This window comes from Schistocerca cancellata, chromosome 6 (assembly GCF_023864275.1).
Source record: "Schistocerca cancellata isolate TAMUIC-IGC-003103 chromosome 6, iqSchCanc2.1, whole genome shotgun sequence".
NCBI lineage: Eukaryota > Metazoa > Arthropoda > Insecta > Orthoptera > Acrididae > Schistocerca > Schistocerca cancellata.
This window is the reverse complement of record NC_064631.1, coordinates 142,433,116-142,453,836: the sequence shown is the minus strand read 5'-3', so window position 1 is coordinate 142,453,836 and position 20,721 is coordinate 142,433,116. Positions and strand designations below refer to the sequence as shown.

The window sequence follows — 20,721 nt, the reverse complement described above, 5'->3', positions numbered from 1 at the left end:
ATCTCTGCAAGTATTAGCGTCTAGAGTAAAACTTGACCATTGTTCACTGGGAACACAAAATTTCAGCAAAATCCATGACGGTCGTGCGGGACCTTATTCGAAATCAGACCACTTGGTATGGAATGCCCCTGTTTCTACATTTAAGGCCACAAAGTTATTATATTCGCATAAAGAAGAAATACTGATATGACCTATAGACAACTAGCAGATGATTGAATGTAACAGCCCTCATTATTCAATATGTAAACTTACTCACGATGTGTGGCATGTTAGAGGCCGTGCTGCAGCCCTCAAATACAGGACAGTGAACCATTACTTTTTAATAAAATTTGTTTTACAATAAGAACAGAAATTTATACAAATTTAAAATAGTATATATTTCATGCCAACATATAGGCATGTTAAAACATATTTGAGGCAAGTAATAAAAGGTAAAAAAAGTAAAATAAAAAAGATTAAACGTAAATGTAAAATCTTAATTATCAGGTAACTCATTTTATTTGACTCTGTGTATGTTGCAAACAAAACTGAAGATATTACTTTTGTACTAGTGAGAGTTGCAAAAGAGAAATTGAGCTAGCAGCTCACCAAGAATCTTGGAAAAACTATTGTCTTTTAGTTGTAACTTGTTCATTGAGTGCACTATCTGGGTTAATATGATGATGATGAGCATAACTTTCAATGCCTTCTAAAATATCCAAACCCCCTGCCTTAGGGTTCAAATTGTAGAATAGTTAAACTACTCTCAGTAGATTGTAACTGATGGCCATTGTCCCTCAAATAACAGCTTAACGCACTGCTATTACTTGCATAATTGTACTCCCTGAATCTTGTTTTAAAATCCTTCTCTGATTGGTCTGTGTAAGTATTGTCATAATACACATATCTGATTCTATAGAAACCTGCATGACAGAATTTATCTATTTTTTCGTCCAAACCATGGTGTAGAAATAATTGAAGTTTTTTCTTTGTATGGAATACAACGTGCTCTTCAGTCCTCCTGAAGGCATTTGCAATTTTATTGCACGAGAGGCAAAAATATGATGTAGAAATGTGTGCTTTTCTACTCCCAACTTCACTGCCCAATAGAACATTGAAGAAAAGAATGCATGTTTAGTTGCAGCTGGGTGACCGGAATCAGCCGCAATAATTAGACCTGTTGCAGGTGGCTTACGATAAATGTCTGTAATCAGCCTTGAAATTTGCAGATCTAGGAAATTTAATGAACTCTCGTTTTCAAATTCTGTGGTAAATTGGATTTTTTTGTGCATGTGATTAAAAGCTTATGCTAATTCTTTAACTTCGTCATAATTACCCAGATAATCAAAATGTCAATAACATACCTGTGGTAAGGGGAGTTATTGTACAAAGGTCTTTATGGGTATCAAAAGATTTATTCTCTACTTTGTTAATAAAAATGTCTGAAAGAATGTAGAAAGGCTAGACCATATCAAGTTCATCTTTCTGGTGACATGTTTTTTTGATTTAGTATTAAGTAGTTGAAAGAGGGGGGAGGGAGAGGGGAGAGAGAGAGAGAGAGAGAGAGAGAGAGAGAGAGAGAGAGAGAGAGAGAGAGAGAGAGACCCTGTTAAGCTCAATCATTTCCATTGCTTCGGCATACTCAATTTTTCCAAATTTCAAACTTTTTTCCAAATTTCAAACTTTTTTCCAAATTTCAAACTTTTTTCCAAATTTCAAACTTTTTTTAGGACACTACCTAAAGTTTCTTCAGTGGGAATATTTCTTTAAGAGATTTTTGTTATTGAGTGAAGCAGTTACTGCATAACTTCGAAGTTTTAAACTTTTCAAACTGTGCACCATCACATAACTATTTTATATACTGCACGAATGATGATGAGTGTGATGTCACACATGTTCCTATCTTCCTGTGGTGAAATTTGCTGATGTTCCAATACTTTTATAAAACTTACTTTGTCGGCTGTGCCTTTATTGTAAAGCTACTACGTCAGTGATAACTGTACAATAACAACATGTGAATTGGACTTGTCGAATGAAGTACTGTTTTAAATGAACTGTGTTGAAATCAACAGTTCACTAGCTGGGATACTAGTCGCCAATAGGCCTTTATCCAAAATAAAATGACTATAAATTGTAACCTGCAGTAATTAGTGAACAAAGAGTTTTCTGATGCTTGTTTCATGAGAATGGTCTTTTTTCTCCATGGTATCTACACTGATCAGCCAGAACTTTATAACCATAGCTGGTGTGTCCACCTCTGGCACGGATAACACCAGCAGTGCATTGTGGCAGGGAAGCAATGAGGCCTTGGCAGGTTGGAGGGAGTTGGCACCACATTGCACATGCAAGTCACCTAATTCTCATAAATTCCTGGGAGGGAATTCAGTCACATCCAAGATGTGTTTGATTGGGTTCAGATCTGGCCAGCACATCAGTTGGAAATCGTCACTGTGTTCCTCGTACCACTCCATCACAATCCTCACCTGTGACATGGTGCATTATCTTGTTGAAAAATGCCACTGCCGTCGGGAAACAAAATCGTCCTGAAGGGGTGTATGTGGTCTTAAACCAGTGTATGATATTACTTGGCCATCATGGTGCCTTGCATGAGGTCTACTGGACCTGCAGATGCTCACATGAATGTTCCCCAGAGCATAATGTAGCCACCGCCAGCTTGCCTCTGTCCTGCAGTTCAGGTGTCAGTCAAGGAGGTGCTCCGTGAAAGACACGGATTTGTGCCCTCCCATCAGCATCATGAAATAGCTATAGGAATTCATCATGCAATGCAGTGCTCTGCCACTGCACCAACGTTCATTGCCGATAGTCACATGCCCACTTCAGTCGTAGTTGCTGATGTCATGGCAACATTGGCACACAGCGTGGGTCATCGGCTGTGGAGGCCCTTCGTTTGAAGTGATCAGTACATGAAGTGTTCAGACCCAATTGCACTCAGCCCAGCATTAAAGTTTGATGTTGGTTCTGTCACAGTCTGCTGCCAGTCCTGTTTTACCAGTCCGCCCAGCATACAACTTCCAACATCTATAATGAGAGGGGGCTGCCCAACCTTACAGCTTCTGTAAGTGGTTGCACCTTGGTTTTCCCACTTGATGAAGACACTCGCCACAGCACTCCTTGAACGCTCAACTAGTCGACCAGTTTCCAAAATGCTCATGCTGAGCCTCTGGGCCATCACAATCTGTCCTCATTCAAACACTGATAGGTTGTGTGCCATCCTCATTCTACACATGGACAGTATGCTTACTGACTACATGCACCACGAGTGTGTGTGACTGGCAGGCATCCCTTGCCAGGAGACACTGCTATCGCCTGGATATGTTTATATTGATAGTAGGTCGATGGTCATAGTGTTTTGGCTGATCAGTGTATGTGGTGGCTGGAAAGGGAACTGGAAAGGGAAGCAATATGCTTGGAATGTTTTTAAAGTTTATTTAATCGCTTGTCCAGCACCACCTCCAGCCACTCAGATTTAGATTTCATGTTATTTCTGTAAATTGCCTAAGATAAATGCCAGGATGGTTTCATCAAAAGGGCATTGCTGATTCCTTCCCGGTTCTTCCCTAAACCAGGCTTGTGCCAGTCTCTAATGGCAACATTGTTGACGGGACATCAAATCCTACTTTTCCGTCCTGATCAAGATACATGTTTCGAATGTAACGCTATTCCAGCATCCATCCTCTTATTTTGTCATTTTCATACAAAAAGATAATTTTCGTTTATTGTGACTGCCATAAAATGAAAACTGATACAGGTAATTTAAAATAGTTTTTGCTTGATTTAGTAGAACATAATAATTTGTATCCAGACACCTGGCTGAAAATGACTTACAAGTTCGTGCTGCCCTCCATTGGTAATGTTGGAATTCAATATGGTGTTGGCCCACCCTTAAGCCTTGATGACAGCTTCCACTCTTGCAGGCATACATTAAATCAGGTGCTGGAAAGTTTCTTGGGGAATGCCAGCTCATTCATCACGGAGTGCTGCACTGAGGAGAGGTATCGATGTTGGTTTGTGAGGCCTGGCACGAAGTCAGCATTCCAAAACATCCCAAAGGTGTTCTATAGGATTCAGGTCAGGACTCTGTGCAGGCCAGTCCATTACAGGGACGTTATTGTCGTGTAACCACTCCACCACAGGCTGTGCATTACGAACAGGTGCTCAATCGTCTTGAAAGATGCAATACCCATCCCCGAATTGCTCTTCAACAGTAGGAATTGAGGAGGTGCTTAAAACATCAATGTAGGCCTGTGCTGTGATAGTGCCATGCAAAACAAGGGGTGCAAGCCCCCTCCATGAAAAACATGACCACACCATAACATCACCGCCTCCGAATTTTACTGTTGACACTATACACGTTGGCACCCTGTCAGCGGATCGCCACATTGTGTACCGTGATTTGTCACTCCACACAACAGTTTTTCCACTGTTCAGTTGTCCAGTGTTTACGCTCCTTACACCAAGTGAGGCATCGTTTGGCATTTACCGGTGTGATATGTGGCTTATGAGTAGCTGCTGGACCACAAAATCCAAGTTTTCTCACCTCCTGCCTAACTGTCAGAGTACTTGCAGTGGATCCTGATGCATTTTGGGATTCCTTTGTGATAGTCTGGATAGATGTCTGCGTAGTGCACATCACGACCCTCTTGGCAATCTGTCAGTCAACAGACAAGGCCGGCTTTTGTGCTGTGTGTGTCCCTTCATGTTTGCACTACATTATCACATCGGAAAAAGTGGACCTAGGGATGTTTAGGAATGTGCAAGTCTCACTTACAGATGTATGACACAAGTGACACCTAACCACCTGAACACATTCGAAGTCCGTGAGTTCCACAGAGCGCCCCATTCTGCTCTCTCGCGACATTTAATGAGTACTGAGGTCACTGATATGAAGTACCTGGCACCAGATGGCAGCACAAAAAACGTATGTTTTTTTTTTGGGGGGGGGGGGGTCTGGATGGATACTTTTTATCGCATATAATACATTTTAATGTGGATTGGGACTGTTGAAAAAAGGGCATTTTTGTAACTTGTTGAGGTAGATAAAAGATGTTTTTTTTCTCCCTAGAGGTTACTGATAGATTTTTAAAATATGTTGATTTACTACAGAAAACTAATACAGTGGGACCTCGCTTAAGGAGCACCTCCCATAATGCGCAATTTGCATAATGAAACTTCCTGGCAGATTAAAACTGTGTGCCCGACCGAGACTCGAACTCGGGACGTTTGCCTTTCGCGGGCAAGTGCTCTACCAACTGAGCTACCGAAGCACGACTCACGCCCGGTACTCACAGCTTTACTTCTGCCAGTACCTCGTCTCCTACCTTCCAAACTTTACAGAAGCTCTCCTGCGAAACTTGCAGAACTAGCACTCCTGAAAGAAAGGATATTGCGGAGACATGGCTTAGCCACAGCCTGGGGGATGTTTCCAGAATGAGATTTTCACTCTGCAGCGGAGTGTGCGCTGATATGAAACTTCCTGGCAGATTAAAACTGTGTGCCCGACCGAGACTCGAACTCGGGACCTTTGCGTTTCGCGGGCAAGTGCTCTACCAACTGAGCTACCGAAGCACGACTCACGCCCGGTACTCACAGCTTTACTTCTGCCAGTACCTCGTCTCCTACCTTCCAAACTTTACAGAAGCTCTCCTGCGAAACTTGCAGCCAGGAAGTTTCATATCAGCGCACACTCCGCTGCAGAGTGAAAATCTCATTCTGGAAACATCCCCCAGGCTGTGGCTAAGCCATGTCTCCGCAATATCCTTTCTTTCAGCAGTGCTAGTTCTGCAAGTTTCGCAGGAGAGCTTCTGTAAAGTTTGGAAGGTAGGAGACGAGGTACTGGCAGAAGTAAAGCTGTGAGTACCGGGCGTGAGTCGTGCTTCGGTAGCTCAGATGGTAGAGCACTTGCCCGCGAAAGGCAAACGTCCCGAGTTCGAGTCTCGGTCGGGCACACAGTTTTAATCTGCCAGGAAGTTTCATATCAGCGCACACTCCGCTGCAGAGTGAAAATCTCATTCTGGAATTTGCATAATGATCAAAACAAATTGTAAAAAATGATTCACGTAACAAGCGATGTTTGCATTACAAGTGACAATAATTTAGTCTGATGTGACCAGCTGTTCGCATGTGGTGGGGGAAACGTTCAACAATGTAAACACCTTTCATTGTTGGCAGCTGCATACAAACTGTCATCAGGATGTACTGCAGCCTGGGCTTCTGTTACCATCTTAGCGCAGTTTTATTTATTTATTTTTTTTTTTCAAAATTTTAATAACCTTCATAAAAATGCCCCCAAAGGTAAAGCTGCAAGAAGACAACCATAAGAGAAAAAAAAGACCTTAAAAATGAAATGTAAAATCATTCAAAATGCGAACGTGGTGTGGGCATTGCTGATTTAGCACGCACATACAATCTACATCAACTATTTGCACTATCCTCAAGAACAAGGACAAGATAAACGAGACACATACTTCAGAGGGAGTGACAAGAGTATCGAAACAACAGTTTTGTATTCTGGACAATGTTGAAATGTTGCTCCTTATATGGATAAATGAAAAGCAATTGCAAAGCAAAACTATTAATAAGAACATCATTTGTGAGATGGCGAGAATGATTTTTGCCAACCTCATTAAGAAGACTGTAGGATTATTAGTGGCTGAAGAAGTGTTTAAGGGAAGCTGTGGGTCTTTCGAGAAGTTTAAGAGAAGAACCAGCATCCACGGTGTTGTGAGGCACAGTGAAGCAGCCAGCTCCAACACAAAGGCAGCAGAAAACTTCATCAGCATTTTAGGGATGCTTGTAGATTCTGAGGATTATCTGCCACAACAGGTTTTTTATTGTGACAAGACGGGTCTCTTCTGGGAAAAGATGCCAAAGCGTACCTTCATAACAGCAGAGGAGAATGCATTGCCTGGTCACAAGCCAATAAAGGCCTTTTCACACTGCAGTTCAGTGACAATACAAGTGGCAGTTTGAAAATCAAACTGCTCCTTAAAATTATAAAGAATGTAGCAACCAGTCGCGGAAACATAATTTATTTATCTTGTTGCAAATCAATTTCAACTGATATGTCATCATCGGTGCTAAAACAAATACAAGAGACAGGGTATAAACTAGAGATGGGGGATCCGCTCTTGAACTGATTCATAGAGTTGAATCTTTCAAAGGAATGAACAATCAGTGATTCAGAAAAAAAGAACGGTAGCTCCAAACGTTACCCACGGCAGCCGGCCTCTGCCCTGCTTCTACCTTGGCTGCCTGCATTGTGCAGTGCCCCATTGGATTTTGTGTTTCACATATGCCGTGCCGTCTCTGTGCGTCGTCTGCCGCGTGCAGTGTCTGGCGCAGCTTAACTTCGCATCGCACTCTGTCGGCAATCGTTTCAGTCGCACGTCCTGCCCTCTGGGCAGTTGATGCGAGCAACAGGACAGAGAGCCACCTAGCGGATAACATAGGAACTACTTCCAACAACCTGCTCGCAAGGGAACGGACGATTTGTCTCGGAGCGGGTGAGTGGTGGCCGTTCACCGCTCACCCCACCCTTGGAACTCGCCCGCTCAACGCTCACCCCACCGTTCCCGACTCTAGCCAGAGCGTTGAGCAAAGCAACTCAGGTGTCACTCTGGTCTCTGCGGTCTTAGCTCACGCAGTAATACAGCTCGCGGCTCGACCTGCTCGACTCAGTGCTTCTGCATCGCAGTTCGTCTCTACTGGATATTGTTCTTCGTAGTAATACCGCTATGTATATTACATTATTATGTTATGTATACATCATTTGTTTTTATTTTATTTTTATTTGTTTAAACTGATCAGATTAGGTTCCTGACGACTCCTCTTACTATAGGATTTTTATTATGGACACTCGAATTTACGCTTTAATTACGAGCGAACCGATAAATGTATCGCAAAATGTGATACACCAATATTTTCCTTGTTTTATTCTGCGTAAGGCTATATGCAGCACTTTCGTTTTACAGTCCAATTTATATATTTTTTTCTTATTCTGGTACGGATTTTGCGATTTTAGGCGTCTTCGGAAGGAAACGTTCACTTTAAAAATATATGGCTTGCGATGTATTTGTATGAGGTTAATGAAATTTTAATACATTATAGCCAAATATATTGTTAATGTAAATCTCAAGTTACAACATTTTCTGATCACCCAAAAAACCACGATAGTGCAAAATAAATCAGTAATCAAAAACTTTGTCATATCGTGGAAATTTTAATAAACAATACAAAATTCTTACTCATTATCTGTGTTACTTCAAAATAGGATCAAATAAGATCAAAATACAGGTATAGTACTGGAATAAACCAAGTTTAAAGGGCAATGTGCCTTCCATTTATTTTCTATTGTAAATGAGTGGTGAGTCATGAAAAAGAGCTAATTCATTTCAGGGAGTGAACAGTTCTGATCCGATCTCTGAAAAGAACAGTTTTGCCCATCTCTAGTATAAACAACTGCTTTTTTTCATTTGTTAAAGCAGTTGTTGTTTATGCCCTGTCGCTTGTATTTGATTTAGCACCGATGATGACTGATATCAGTCGAAATCAATTTGCAACAGTATAAATAAATTGTGTTTCCACAATTGGTTGCTACATTCTTTATAATTTTATATTCCATGGTCGCTGCACAGAAAGTGAACCTTATCGAGCCTAACATTCAAAACTGCTGCTTGTTTATTATTCAGAAACTCCACGAGCCTTCCAGCTCTATTTTAAAATGAGACCTGTTGGCCAAAAATTCACCTGGGGAGCAGTCTCTTTTTTTTAAATGCCTGTCTGTGACCCATTATATCCTCTATACGGTGAGTAGCAGTCCCTCCTTTTTATAATATTATTATTGTTATTATTATTATTGTTATTATTATGATTATTATTATTATTATTATTATTCCATCATAGATTTTCCATAGTTTAAAATTTTAGAAAATATAGAATTTGCAATTTTGATCTTTTTGGATCCTATTGTGAATTATAATGTACCGGGTTCTTCAGTACTTGACAAAAAAAGGGGGTGTCTCGAGTAATTCCATTACACCATCTCTCTGGAAGTTTGTAACATCATCAGGGGCTCACACTGTATATTGGAAGTAGTAATACAGGGTTTATCAAAATGAATCATCCGATCTCAAAAAATCATAACTATTATGTTCTTTGAGATATGTGCGTGAACAGTGTACCACTGGAAAGAGCGAACTCTAGAGTTTTACATGGTTCCCACTAGGTAGCAGCAGTGTGCACCCACTTCATTTCTCATAAAAATGATGTTGGAACAACAGAAAGCATTTTTTGTTCTACATTTCACACAGTGCAGGTCAGTAATAACCGTTCAGCATGACTTTCCTACTAGGTGTAGTGTGGATCCTCCTACAACACAGCATGAGACAGTGGCTTGGACAATTCAGAGAAACAGGTTGTTTGTGCAAAGGCACATCGCCAGGCCTTCCCCAAGTGTCTGATACAGACGTTGAACGCGTCCACCATAGTTTCACAATGAGTCTGCAGAAATCCATTCGGCGTGCAGCTCAACATGCCCCCGATGTCCATCTGGTGTGTGTTGCATTGATGTTTACCCATGAAACCATACAAAATTCAGCTACTGCAAGCTCTTCGTGAAGTCGACAAACAACAACAAGCAGAGTACTGCAATTTCGTTCTTGGCAACTTGAAGATGGCAGTTTTCTTCCACGCTTAGTGTTTAGTGACTTAGCAACATTCCATTTAAATGAAAAGATGAACCATCATAATGTGAGAGTATGGGTATGGAATAACCACATGAAGTTGTACAACATGAGAGGGATTCTCCAAAATTTAATGTGTGTTTTACAACTTCCAGTTTACAACAGCATGATCTGCAACCTGCTTCAAGAGTTTCTGACACTGTCTCATGGATTGTTACTGTACCACGTGTAGCAAAGAAGTAAAGTCAAACTTTCAGAAAATGTTCCTCACACACATATAAAGAAAAATGTGTTGTAATACCAGAGAAGGAAATTTGCTACTCACCATATAGCGGAGATGCTGACTCGCGATTAGCACAACAAAAAGATTCACACAATTAAATCTTTCGGCCATTAAGGCCTTTGTCAGCAGTACACACACACACACACACACACACACACACACACACACACACGTAAACGCAACTTGCACACACATGCTGAGACTGCAGACGTGTGTGCAAGTTGCATTTTCGTGTGTGTGTGTGTGTGTGTGTGTGTGTGTGTGTGTGTGTGCTGCTGACAAAGGCCTTAATGGCCGAAAGGTTTAATTGTGTGAATCTTTTTGTTGTGCCTATCGCGACTCAGCATCTCCACTATGTGGTGAGTATCAACTTTCCTTCTCTGGTTTTGTTACATTCCACCCTGAAAAATGTTATGTAACATGCAGCTGGAAATGCTTTAATTATATGTTAGGACTCTGTTACTCAGTTACTATAAAGAATTGTACAGGAACAGAATGTACCAGCATTTTGCACAAAACTCTTTCGGACATGAAATAAACAAATTCTCTTGTCATTTTATGTGGCAAGTTATAATTCTTGAGTTTCAGTGAAGGTAGTGGTGATGTGACACTCTTCATTGCATTGCTTAAAATAGCATTAATGGTTCAAGTGATCATTACACTCTTTCTGAGAACTTAATTAATTTTTAATGTTCATCATAGACTTGCTTTTTGGTATTGTGCAGTGTATGCATACGTGAAATCGTCAGTCTGTAACACTCCCTTGGTGTCTAGCTGAAGGTGCTGAATTCTAACTGCAAGGATGGTCCAGTATTCTAAAGACCTTTATTTAATCCTAGGTGAAACAAAACTGTATCAAACAAGTCTTAAGTCAGAGAACATGGCATCATCCTGGGCACTGATATATACCGGTATACTGCCTCTGGCAAACAGAGGAAGCATAGTTTCACAAGATCACTTCCAGTTATGCAACATACTATATATTCTGAACAAACTGGTCACTGGTCGGACGACAATTTCCTGAAGTAGTACAATGCACTTCTCGGAAAACCTTTGGGGGGGGGGGGGGGGGGGGGGGGGGGACCTTTGAATCTCATAGTAGCGCACTTTCCTTGCTTATTTTGAATTTCGTATTTATTAAGACTTTATTAACTAATGTTGATGTAAATTAACAAATATGGATCCAAATGTTTTAATAAAAATAACAACTTTTTGTTTTTAAATACTATTGCATGAAACTGGGTGTCTTCACAAAAAATTAAAAATTGACACTAAAATATGAAACATCAAATAGAAAATCAAATTTGTTTTTGTTTTTAAAAATTGTACAGTATTATTGTGTATAACTCTTTTTCATTCAACAATAAGAAATTTAACACATCTGTATCAAAGTTTAATTTCTTTTTAGTTAATTAATTAATTATTTTTCTTTTCTTTCAATGTACTTTCATATGACCAGTACCTAATTAAAAATAAAAAGATTTATGTTTATTAAAATAATTGTGAGCCAACTAACACTTTCATTTGTTAATGAAGATGGACATTTAAAAACTATGCGACTAGCAAGATTAGATTATGAGCACAAACTTCAAGTATTTTGTACTTCTAATCCTGAAAGATTTTTCTGAAATGTATAATTGCATCAAACTGCTTCAGGAAATCGATGTCTGGGCATTGACCTTCAAATTCTAAAGTATGAAGGAAATGAAAGAGGGCCACGTTGTAAGGCCCCTTGTAAGAGATTCCCGAAGGTGTCCCTTTATTTACATAGGGTAATTAATTGTTTATTTTGAGTGCAGCATATAGGTGATGTCTTGCACCAACTTTGGAAAGCCAGTAGTACTTGTAAACAGGAATAAGTATTTGGAGTTCTAGAGAGGTTTAGTGGTTATTGGTGATAATGACAAACATGCAACAATAATGCATTGTCATGTGGGAGAAGTAGTAAATTAAAAGTCAGCCAGAGTGCTGCAGTAGAATGTATTGAAAATATGAGAGGTGAGAAAGATAAATTAATGGAGTAATGTCAGTAAATGAATAAATAAATAAATGTATGCTTAGGCATCTGATAGCATTACAAAATTTCAAGAATAATGGCATTACTTCAGTTCAGAATGCTAACAGTTAATTAATTTTTAGATGGCGCATACAACACATTGCTATTGGCTGTTGTCGTTCTCTGTTGCCAGTGATATGCCATCCTTAATCATGTAAATGTCAGACATGTTGTGTTCAACAAGACCACTGTAACACCAGTGCTAGAGCAGTAAGTTGTGTGAAGATTCCAGCTAGGTATGGAAAGAGAGTGTGCGTGTCTCAAGACACTTGAGAGCTTCTCAATAAATTTCTCTTAAAGCATGTTTCATGAGACTGTGGAATACACATATGCTTGTGATGTCACTAATGCTGGCTCTGAGGATAACAACTACTCTTGTGGAATGGACCAGCAGACTTGTTCATAAATGGATTTTTAGCTCTCTCTTCACAGCCATAACATATGTGAATGAGCAAGTTGGATGTCGCCTTTTTATCAGTTCAATCCACCCTGTCATGGAAATCCCAAGCATTTAGTTCCCTTAACAAATCTATGCCGTCACCGGCCTCATTTGCAACATGTTTATCCAATAATTCAGTCTTAAAAATAGACATGAAAAAAAAAACCACATATTCGTGTTACATAATTTGCCCACAAATCGTAGTTGAATAAACACTTATTTTAATGGTAGTGGTCAATTTCAGCTTTTGCTCACTGTGCCTTGAATAATCATCGTATACACATTTATGACAACTCATTCTTAGAGGGAATTCTTTTCACTGCTACAGTTGGAATTCATGCATCTCTAACTATACTTAAATTGTGGACAAAACTACACAAATTATTGATTAATTAATTAAAATTGACAAATAAACATGCAGTTATTATTTAAACGTTGTAGGTGACATGTATGTGGTTGTTTGCCAACACATACAGTAAAACTGTTTTAGTTTACTAATTAAGCTAAGTATCAAAATAAATTGCTTCTTGCTGGATAATTACATCTGCAGTCAAACATGTATACACTCAATGAATGTGTATTGACGAGTTCTACAAACTGGTGAGTTGATCTATCTTGTCGGTATAAAATTACAATTGTTATTTATTATGTGCTGAAAATCTATATATCTGCTGAATTGCTTCTTTCTCCTCTTTAAGAATGTGCAATGTGCTTTACTATAAGTTACTATGGTTTGTGCTGCATGTACCCAAACATATTCGATGCTACATAATTCTTTGTGAGCGCTGCATTGCAGTGAAGACCTCATGTCCTGACAGTGAGTGGAGTTTGACATTTTGTGTGCTCCTAGCCTCACCAAGTGGACCCACCACGCGCCATGTGCATGCCATCAGTGCAGTGCCAGCTGGCTTCTGTGCTACTACATGCGTAACCTAAACAACTCGCACAACCAAAATCGGTCACCTCTGCTCTCTTTATAGTATGTTGTGTTGCAGGTTTACTTTATTTCTAATTTTTATTTGCTATTTCTTATTTTGACTAGTCTGTGGTGGAATAACGTGTATTCTGTGGAATTCCTGTAACAACCCACATTAAGGTCTTTTCACAGTGTGTTCCTGAATCTGATCCTGTGGAGATTTATTTTGGAGTTACACCTCATAAACCTCATATGTTGGTCTCAAGGTGTAAACAGCCCAATATTGTGTACTACAGAAATAAACTTTACGCTTCGTTATACTTTTAAGAATGGCGCACTTTATGTTACAACGTGGAAAAAACAATAAGAAACACATAGATAATGCATAAACCAAAAGCAAAGAGCACACAGTTTTAGAACAAAGAAATTTCCGTAGTGCTCTGCAGAACAAAAAAGTTGGTACCACAGTAGTAGGAAGAAAAATATATCACAGTTATTCATTTTCTTCAGTAGACTGGAGATTATTTTAAATTTTTGTTTACTTTTTTGTTGATTTTGTTAATCCCTTGATGGGTTAGTGCTTATCTCCTGGAGCACCTATAACAACCAGCATGTTCGTATTCTGACAATGTGTTTTTCAAGTTTAAGTTGTAGAGAATTATTGCAGAATGAAACCTCAGATGATTGCTCTAAGACAGAGCCTGCCTGATACTGTTTCTTTTACTCTCGTTGATACATGAACACAATGTAGTATCTGAGGTACAACGAGTAATAGCGATCTGATTGTTGATACTGATCGTAGTAAAGTATGTAGTTATAAGTTTACTTATAATGGAATATTTGGCGCATGAATGTGCGAATTAATTTAAAAGCTATAACTACATCCAACTCCAGTGTAGCAGAAAGAGTTCTGATAAGTGCAAGTGTTACAAAACATATTTCTTTATTTTATAGGTAGTAAAAAGAAACTATATACAGGGTTATTACAAATGATTGAAGCGATTTCACAGCTCTACAATAACTTTATTATTTGAGATATTTTCAAAATGGTTTGCACTTACATAGAAAAACTCAAAAAGTTTTTTTAGGCATTCACAAATGTTCGATATGTGCCCCTTTATGATTCGGCAGACATCAAGCCGATAATCAAGTTCCTGCCACAGTCGACGCAGCATGTCCCCATCAATGAGTTCGAAAGCATCGTTGATGCGACTTCGCAGTTCTGGCACATTTCTTGGTAGAGGAGGTTTAAACACTGAATCTTTCACATAACCCCACAGAAAGAAATCGCATGGGGTTAAGTCGGGAGAGCGTGGAGGCCATGACATGAATCGCTGATCATGATCTCCACCACGACCAATCCATCGGTTTTCCAATCTCCTGTTTAAGAAATGCCGAACATCATGATGGAAGTGCGTTGGAGCACCATCCTGTTGAAAGATGAAGTTGGCGCTGTCGGTCTCCAGTTGTGGCGTGAGCCAATTTTCCGCGGGCTACGTGTGAAACTTGCCCGCATGCGTTCAACCGTTTCTTCGCTCACTGTAGGCCGACCCGTTGATTTCGCCTTACAGAGGCATCCAGAAGCTTTAAACTGCGCATACCATCGCCGAATGGAGTTTGCAGTTGGTGGATCTTTGTTGAACTTCGTCCTGAAGTGTCGTTGCACTGTTATGACTGACTGATGTGAGTGCATTTCAAGCACGACATACGCTTTCTCGGCTCCTGTCGCCATTTTGTCTCACTGCGCTCTCGAGCGCTCTGACGGCAGAAACCTGAAGTGCGGCTTCAGCCGAACAAAACTTTATGAGTTTTTCTACGTATCTGTAGTGTGTCGTGACCATATGTCAATGAATGGAGCTACTGTGAATTTATGAAATCGCTTCAATCATTTGTAATAGCCCTGTATTTCTGAGTTACACTGACATGTCCACCAAGAAACTAAAGGAATGCCTGCTGTTAGGGATTTGAAGTGTATCAACATTGCTTGACTTGGCATTAATGATAAGTGATGCGTATGTCGCATGTTTGCTTGGGGGATTGTGCTTTGTTTTCCTTACAACCTGTTCTTGTGATTTTAAGTCAACATTGATATTGGAACTGAATTATGTCTGTCATTCTTTTGAAATACTGGCAAAATATCTCATTCATGTTAGTGTGCAAATGTTATGAAATTGCATGTTGTTATAAATTTTATGAAACTATCAAAATATGCTTCAGTAGATGTCAGCATTAGCTGCTGTCCAATCTTTGAACTGTGTCTTTGTTGGTAAGTAAGTTTTATTCACAGACTAGATGAAATTAATACTGCAACAAAGTGATAAGATTTGCTGCTGTTATAATCGTTGCTAATGTTGTGCGGCACTAAATATTTTAAGAGAAAAAATAAATATTCTAACAATGGTAATAGTGTTTAGCTTTTGAAAAGAATCCTGCATAGTGAAAAATGCACAAGTTGTAAGAGATGTGGAGCCCAAATGAAGGAAACAAAACAAGCAAGATTGTGAGGTCTCTCTCTGCTCTGTCCTAGTTTTCAATGTACCAGAAATTTGGGGGTGGAAGATGGCATTACTGTGAGAACCTGTCATTGTGTGCTGGAGAAATGAAGTGGCAATTGATGGACACACAAGGACTACTTCAGGTTATAACCTCTTATTCTTCAGGAAATCCAGGGGGAACACAGCTCCATAGTCATGTACTGCCATCCGATTGGTGTGGAAGATTGTGGATGAAGTGAATGAGATGAACTATGAAGAAGCTAGAGTGAGGGAAGGGGCAAAGCTGTGGAGGGTCTGGGGTGGCTGTAGGCTGTGATCTAGCAGCAAGTCAAGGGGGGTTGCATAATCCAAGGCTATGCTGGAGAGAGTAAGTTGCAAATTATTCAGTCTAAAGATGGTGGTGGTGGGGGCTGAAGCGAAGAGGGAAATCGAAACGATACAGGTAGTGAAGCAGCCCTATATGCTGCTACTGGGTGATCCAATTTGTCCTTAAGGGGGATTCCATAATCCAAGGCTATGCTGGAGAGTGTGAGTTTCAAATTATTCAATCCAAAGATGGTGGTGTTGGGGGCTGAAGGGAAGAGGGAAATTGAGATGATACAGGTAGTGAACAAGCCCTATATGCTGCTAATGGGTGATCCAATTTGTCCTTGGCCACACTTTAGCAGTCACCATTCATGCACATTGACAGCAGGTTTGTGGTCATACCCAAACAAAAAGTTGTATAGTTGTTGCAGTGGAGTTGGTATCTGGTATGGCCACTTTGACAAGTAGTTCTGTATCTGATAGGACTGTGTGTGCAAGTGACAAGTGATTAGTGGTAAACTTCTTGTGTTGATCATATCAGTTAAATATGTGAAGGTAATACCAAAAAAGCAATATGAAATGAGATGAATGTATAAAATCAATAGTAGCAAAGATAATGAATTAGATTTGTGTAATAACTTCAAGTTGAACAAATATATTTCAAGGAAGACGCAATACATGAAAGTCATAGATCAAGTAAACAGAGTAAGACGTGTGTACACTTCAACAGTCAAATCATAACTGAGTCCAAGTCTAGTGGCCGCTGGCTGGCTCGCCGCTTAGGTGGTGCTGCTGCTACATGGCTGGCAGACAGCGCCGCATGTAGAGGACGCGCGTAACTGCACGGCGCCACTTTGAAAGATCGGCGAGTCACAACACTCCCCCCCCACCCCCCCACCCCCCTTTTGAATTTTTTGCACAGGTCTTGATGGATGTGGCCTGTAGATTGCTAACGTCCATAGGTGGTGTTTGACTGGCCGTAAAGTCTCGAGGAGGAGGCTTCCCATAGGGACGGAATTGTCCCCGATGATAACGGGTCGAGATGACAGGAGACATGGGGGTCGAATCTGCTGGGGCCCCGTGCACCAATCTGCCTGTTGCGGCAAGTCCGGTTGTTATAACAGGAGACATGGGCGATGTGTCCGCGGCTGTAGGAGGAGGCGGTGAGTAGAGTTGCTCAGACAGATAATGGTCATCTGGTTCCTGCATGGGCACATCTCCTGGTGGCATCAGTTCTTGTGCTGGCACCGATATGATGGTGAGAGGACTGCGTTGTGAGTGATGAGAGATTCCATTATCCCGAGCGTCAGGTAGAGCTGAAGGTGGTGTAGCGCCATCCGGAACAGGCGTTGCCGGCACACGAGACCGAAGCTGGTCCGAATGACGCACTGCAACACCCGTGTCCGTCTGGATTTCATACAGGCGTTGGCCACGGTGTTGTATGATGCGGCCAGGACTCCATTTTGGCCACCTGCCATATCCCCGTACCCATACAAGGTCGTCGGCAGTGAACCGGCCAAGCGAAGGCACCTGCGGCCGTGAGGTGGAAGGCCGCAGAAGATGAAGTAGCATGCGGGGCTGTTGGCCATGTAAGAGCAGAGCCGGGCTGTGGTCGCCCATGGGGGTGAAACGGTAAGAAGCCAGAAATTGGAGAAGCACATCATCAGGAGAAGAAGTCAGGAGTTTCCTCATCTGAGCCTTAAATATGCGGACCAGTCGTCAGCCTCACCATTTGACTGTGGATGGAACGGAAGGGCTGTGACATGCATGACGTCGTGACGGGCACAAAAATCCGCAAAATCAGAAGAGGCAAATTGCGGACCATTATCAGTAACAAGATTAGAGGGAAGGCCTTCCAAAGAGAAAATGCGAGCTAGAGCATTGGTGGTTGCCACGGTGGTAGGCGATGTGCAATGGACAATGAAAGGAAAGTTAGAGTAGGCGTCAATAATGAACAGCCAATAAGTACGTAAAAAAGGTCCCGCGAAGTCAGCATGAATATGCTCCCAGGGCTTCTCAGGCGAAGGCTACGGGGACGAAGATGACTTCAGGGCGGCGGCCTGTGACGCACAAGGGCCGCAAACAGCTACCATGTGTGCGATTTCAGAGTCGATGCCGGGCCAGTACACGTGACAGTGCGCCAGAGATTTTGTGCGAGAGACACCCCAGTGCCCTTGGTGAAGGAGGCGCAAGACCGAAGCACGCAAAGACACAGGTACCACAACACGTGGCAAAGCATTTTCGGTAGAAAGGAGGATAACACCATCCCTAGCCATGAGGCGGTAACGCAAAGCGTAGTAGTTCCGCAATGGATCAGAAGTCTTAGCAGACGGACGATCTGGCCAACCCTTCTGAATACAGCGTAAAACCCAGGAGAGGGTAGAGTCAGAACCCGTAGCAGCCGCCAGCTGGTCCCCCGGTGATGGGGAACCCGTCCACAACCCGCTCCTCGGCAACATCCGGGTGGAAACACAAAAGTTCGTCCCTATCGAATGCCAGATCAGGACCCATGGGAAGGCGAGACAGTGCATCAGCATTTGCATATTGAGCCGTCGGCCGGAAATGAATCTCATAATTGAAACGAGACAAGTAAAGAGCCCAACGCTGGAGACGGTGTGCAGCCTTGTCGGGAAGTGACGTTGATGGATGAAACAAGGAAACAAGTTGTTTGTGATCCGTAACAAGATGAAATTTGGATCCATAGAGAAAAACACCAAACTTATGAAGAGCATAATTAATGGCCAGAGCTTCTTTTTCAATTTGAGAATACTTTTGTTGGGCATCCGTGAGCGGTTTGGAGGCATAAGAAATTGATTGTTCAGAACCGTCAAAAAAAAAAAAACGGTGCGCAAGGACTGCACTGACCCCGAATTGAGAGGTGTCCGTGGCAAGAACAAGATGTTGACCAGGTCAATAAGTAGCCAGGCATGGGGCCTGTTTCAGCATAGCCTTCAATTTCGGGAAAGCCGCATCGCATGACGCAGACCAGTGAAAAGGCACGTTTTTATGCAACAGGCGATGCAACGGCTGAGCCACCGAAGCAGCAGACGGTAAAAACTTGTGATAGTATGCTATTTTCCCCAAGAACGCCTGCAGTCAGATGTAGGGAGAGGAAGGGCATTGATTGCAGCGACAGTTTGCTGAAGCGGACGAATACCGTCCTGAGAGAGTTGAAACCCCAAGTACGTGATAGATGCCTGAAAAAATTTTGATTTCTGAAGATTACACTTAAGACCGGCAGTCTGTAAGACAAGAAAAAGTGTGTGGAGATTTTGAAGATGTTCGTCAGTGGTGGAGCCAGTGACAACAATGTTGTCCTGGTAATTTATACACCCAGGAACAGTGAGCAATAATTGTTCCAAGAATCGCTGAAAGAGAGCAGGGGTGCTGGCAACCCCAAATGGCAATTGTTGGTATTGATAGAGGCCGAAAGGCGTGTTAAGGACCAGAAACTGTGGGATAAGCAGCGTTGAGAGAAAGTTGATGATAAGCTTCTGACAGGTCAAGTTTAGAAAAATACTGGCCTCCAGCAAGTTTAGTGAACAATTCTTCAGGTCGAGGCATAGGGTAAGTGTCGATAAGGCATTGAGCATTTACAGTGGCTTTGAAATCGCCACAGAGATGAATATCACCATTTGGCTTAGCAACGACAATGACAGGAGAGGACCACTCGCTGGAAGTGACAGGAAGCAAGACCCCTGAAGCAGTGAGACAATCCAGCTCCCGTTTGACCTGATCACAAAGGGCCACAGGAATTGGCCGAGCCTGAAAAAATTTGGGCCGAGTAGTGGGTTCGAGTGTGGTGTGAGCTTCAAAGTCATTTGCACGGCCTAACCCAGGAGAAAAAAAGGGACGAAAATGTCGTCGACAAGGAATCCAAATGAGCATAAGGAATAGCATCAGAGACAATATTGACAGAGTCATCTATGGAGAACCCAAAAACGTGAAAGGCATTGAAACCAAAAAGATTCTCCGCGTTACTACGGTCGACCACAAATATGGGAACAGTGCGAACAACAGATTTGTAAGATACCTCAGCATCAAATTGTCCCAAGAGAGAAATCTTCTGTTTATTGTAAGTCCGTAATTGCCCAGTGACAGGTGACAGGATTGGAGAACCCAACTGAAGATACATCTGAGAATTGATGATAGTGGCAGCAGAATCAGTATCCACCTGCATGCGAACATCTCGACCAAGTATTTGGACAGTGAGGAATAACCTCCCTGAAAGGGAAGAAGTACAATTGACAGACAACACAGAATCAGAATCAGCGTCATGTTCATGAACATCATGTATGCAGTCGGATTTGCAAACGGATGACACATGACCCTTTTTTTTTTGCATTTGTGACACACGGTCCAACATTGTGGACAATCTTCTCGTGAATGTTTCGTAAAACACTGCGGACATGAAGGAAGTTGCCATGGGTTTTGCTGCAGTTTCTTAGAGGTTTGTTTACGGTTAGGCCGAGGCTGCGCTTGGGAGCATACTGCAGCCACGTCGGCCGGCGGGGACACGCCACACGCTTCGTCAACATCGCACAGA

At 41.7% G+C, this 20,721-nt stretch overlaps 1 protein-coding gene across 1 annotated transcript in view; it reads left to right on the top strand.

Moving 5' to 3' along the window:
- LOC126190621 (macoilin) overlaps positions 1 to 20,721 on the top strand; it is a 178,980-nt gene that overhangs the window by 80,023 nt on the left and 78,236 nt on the right. The gene's annotated exons all lie outside the window — the stretch shown is intronic.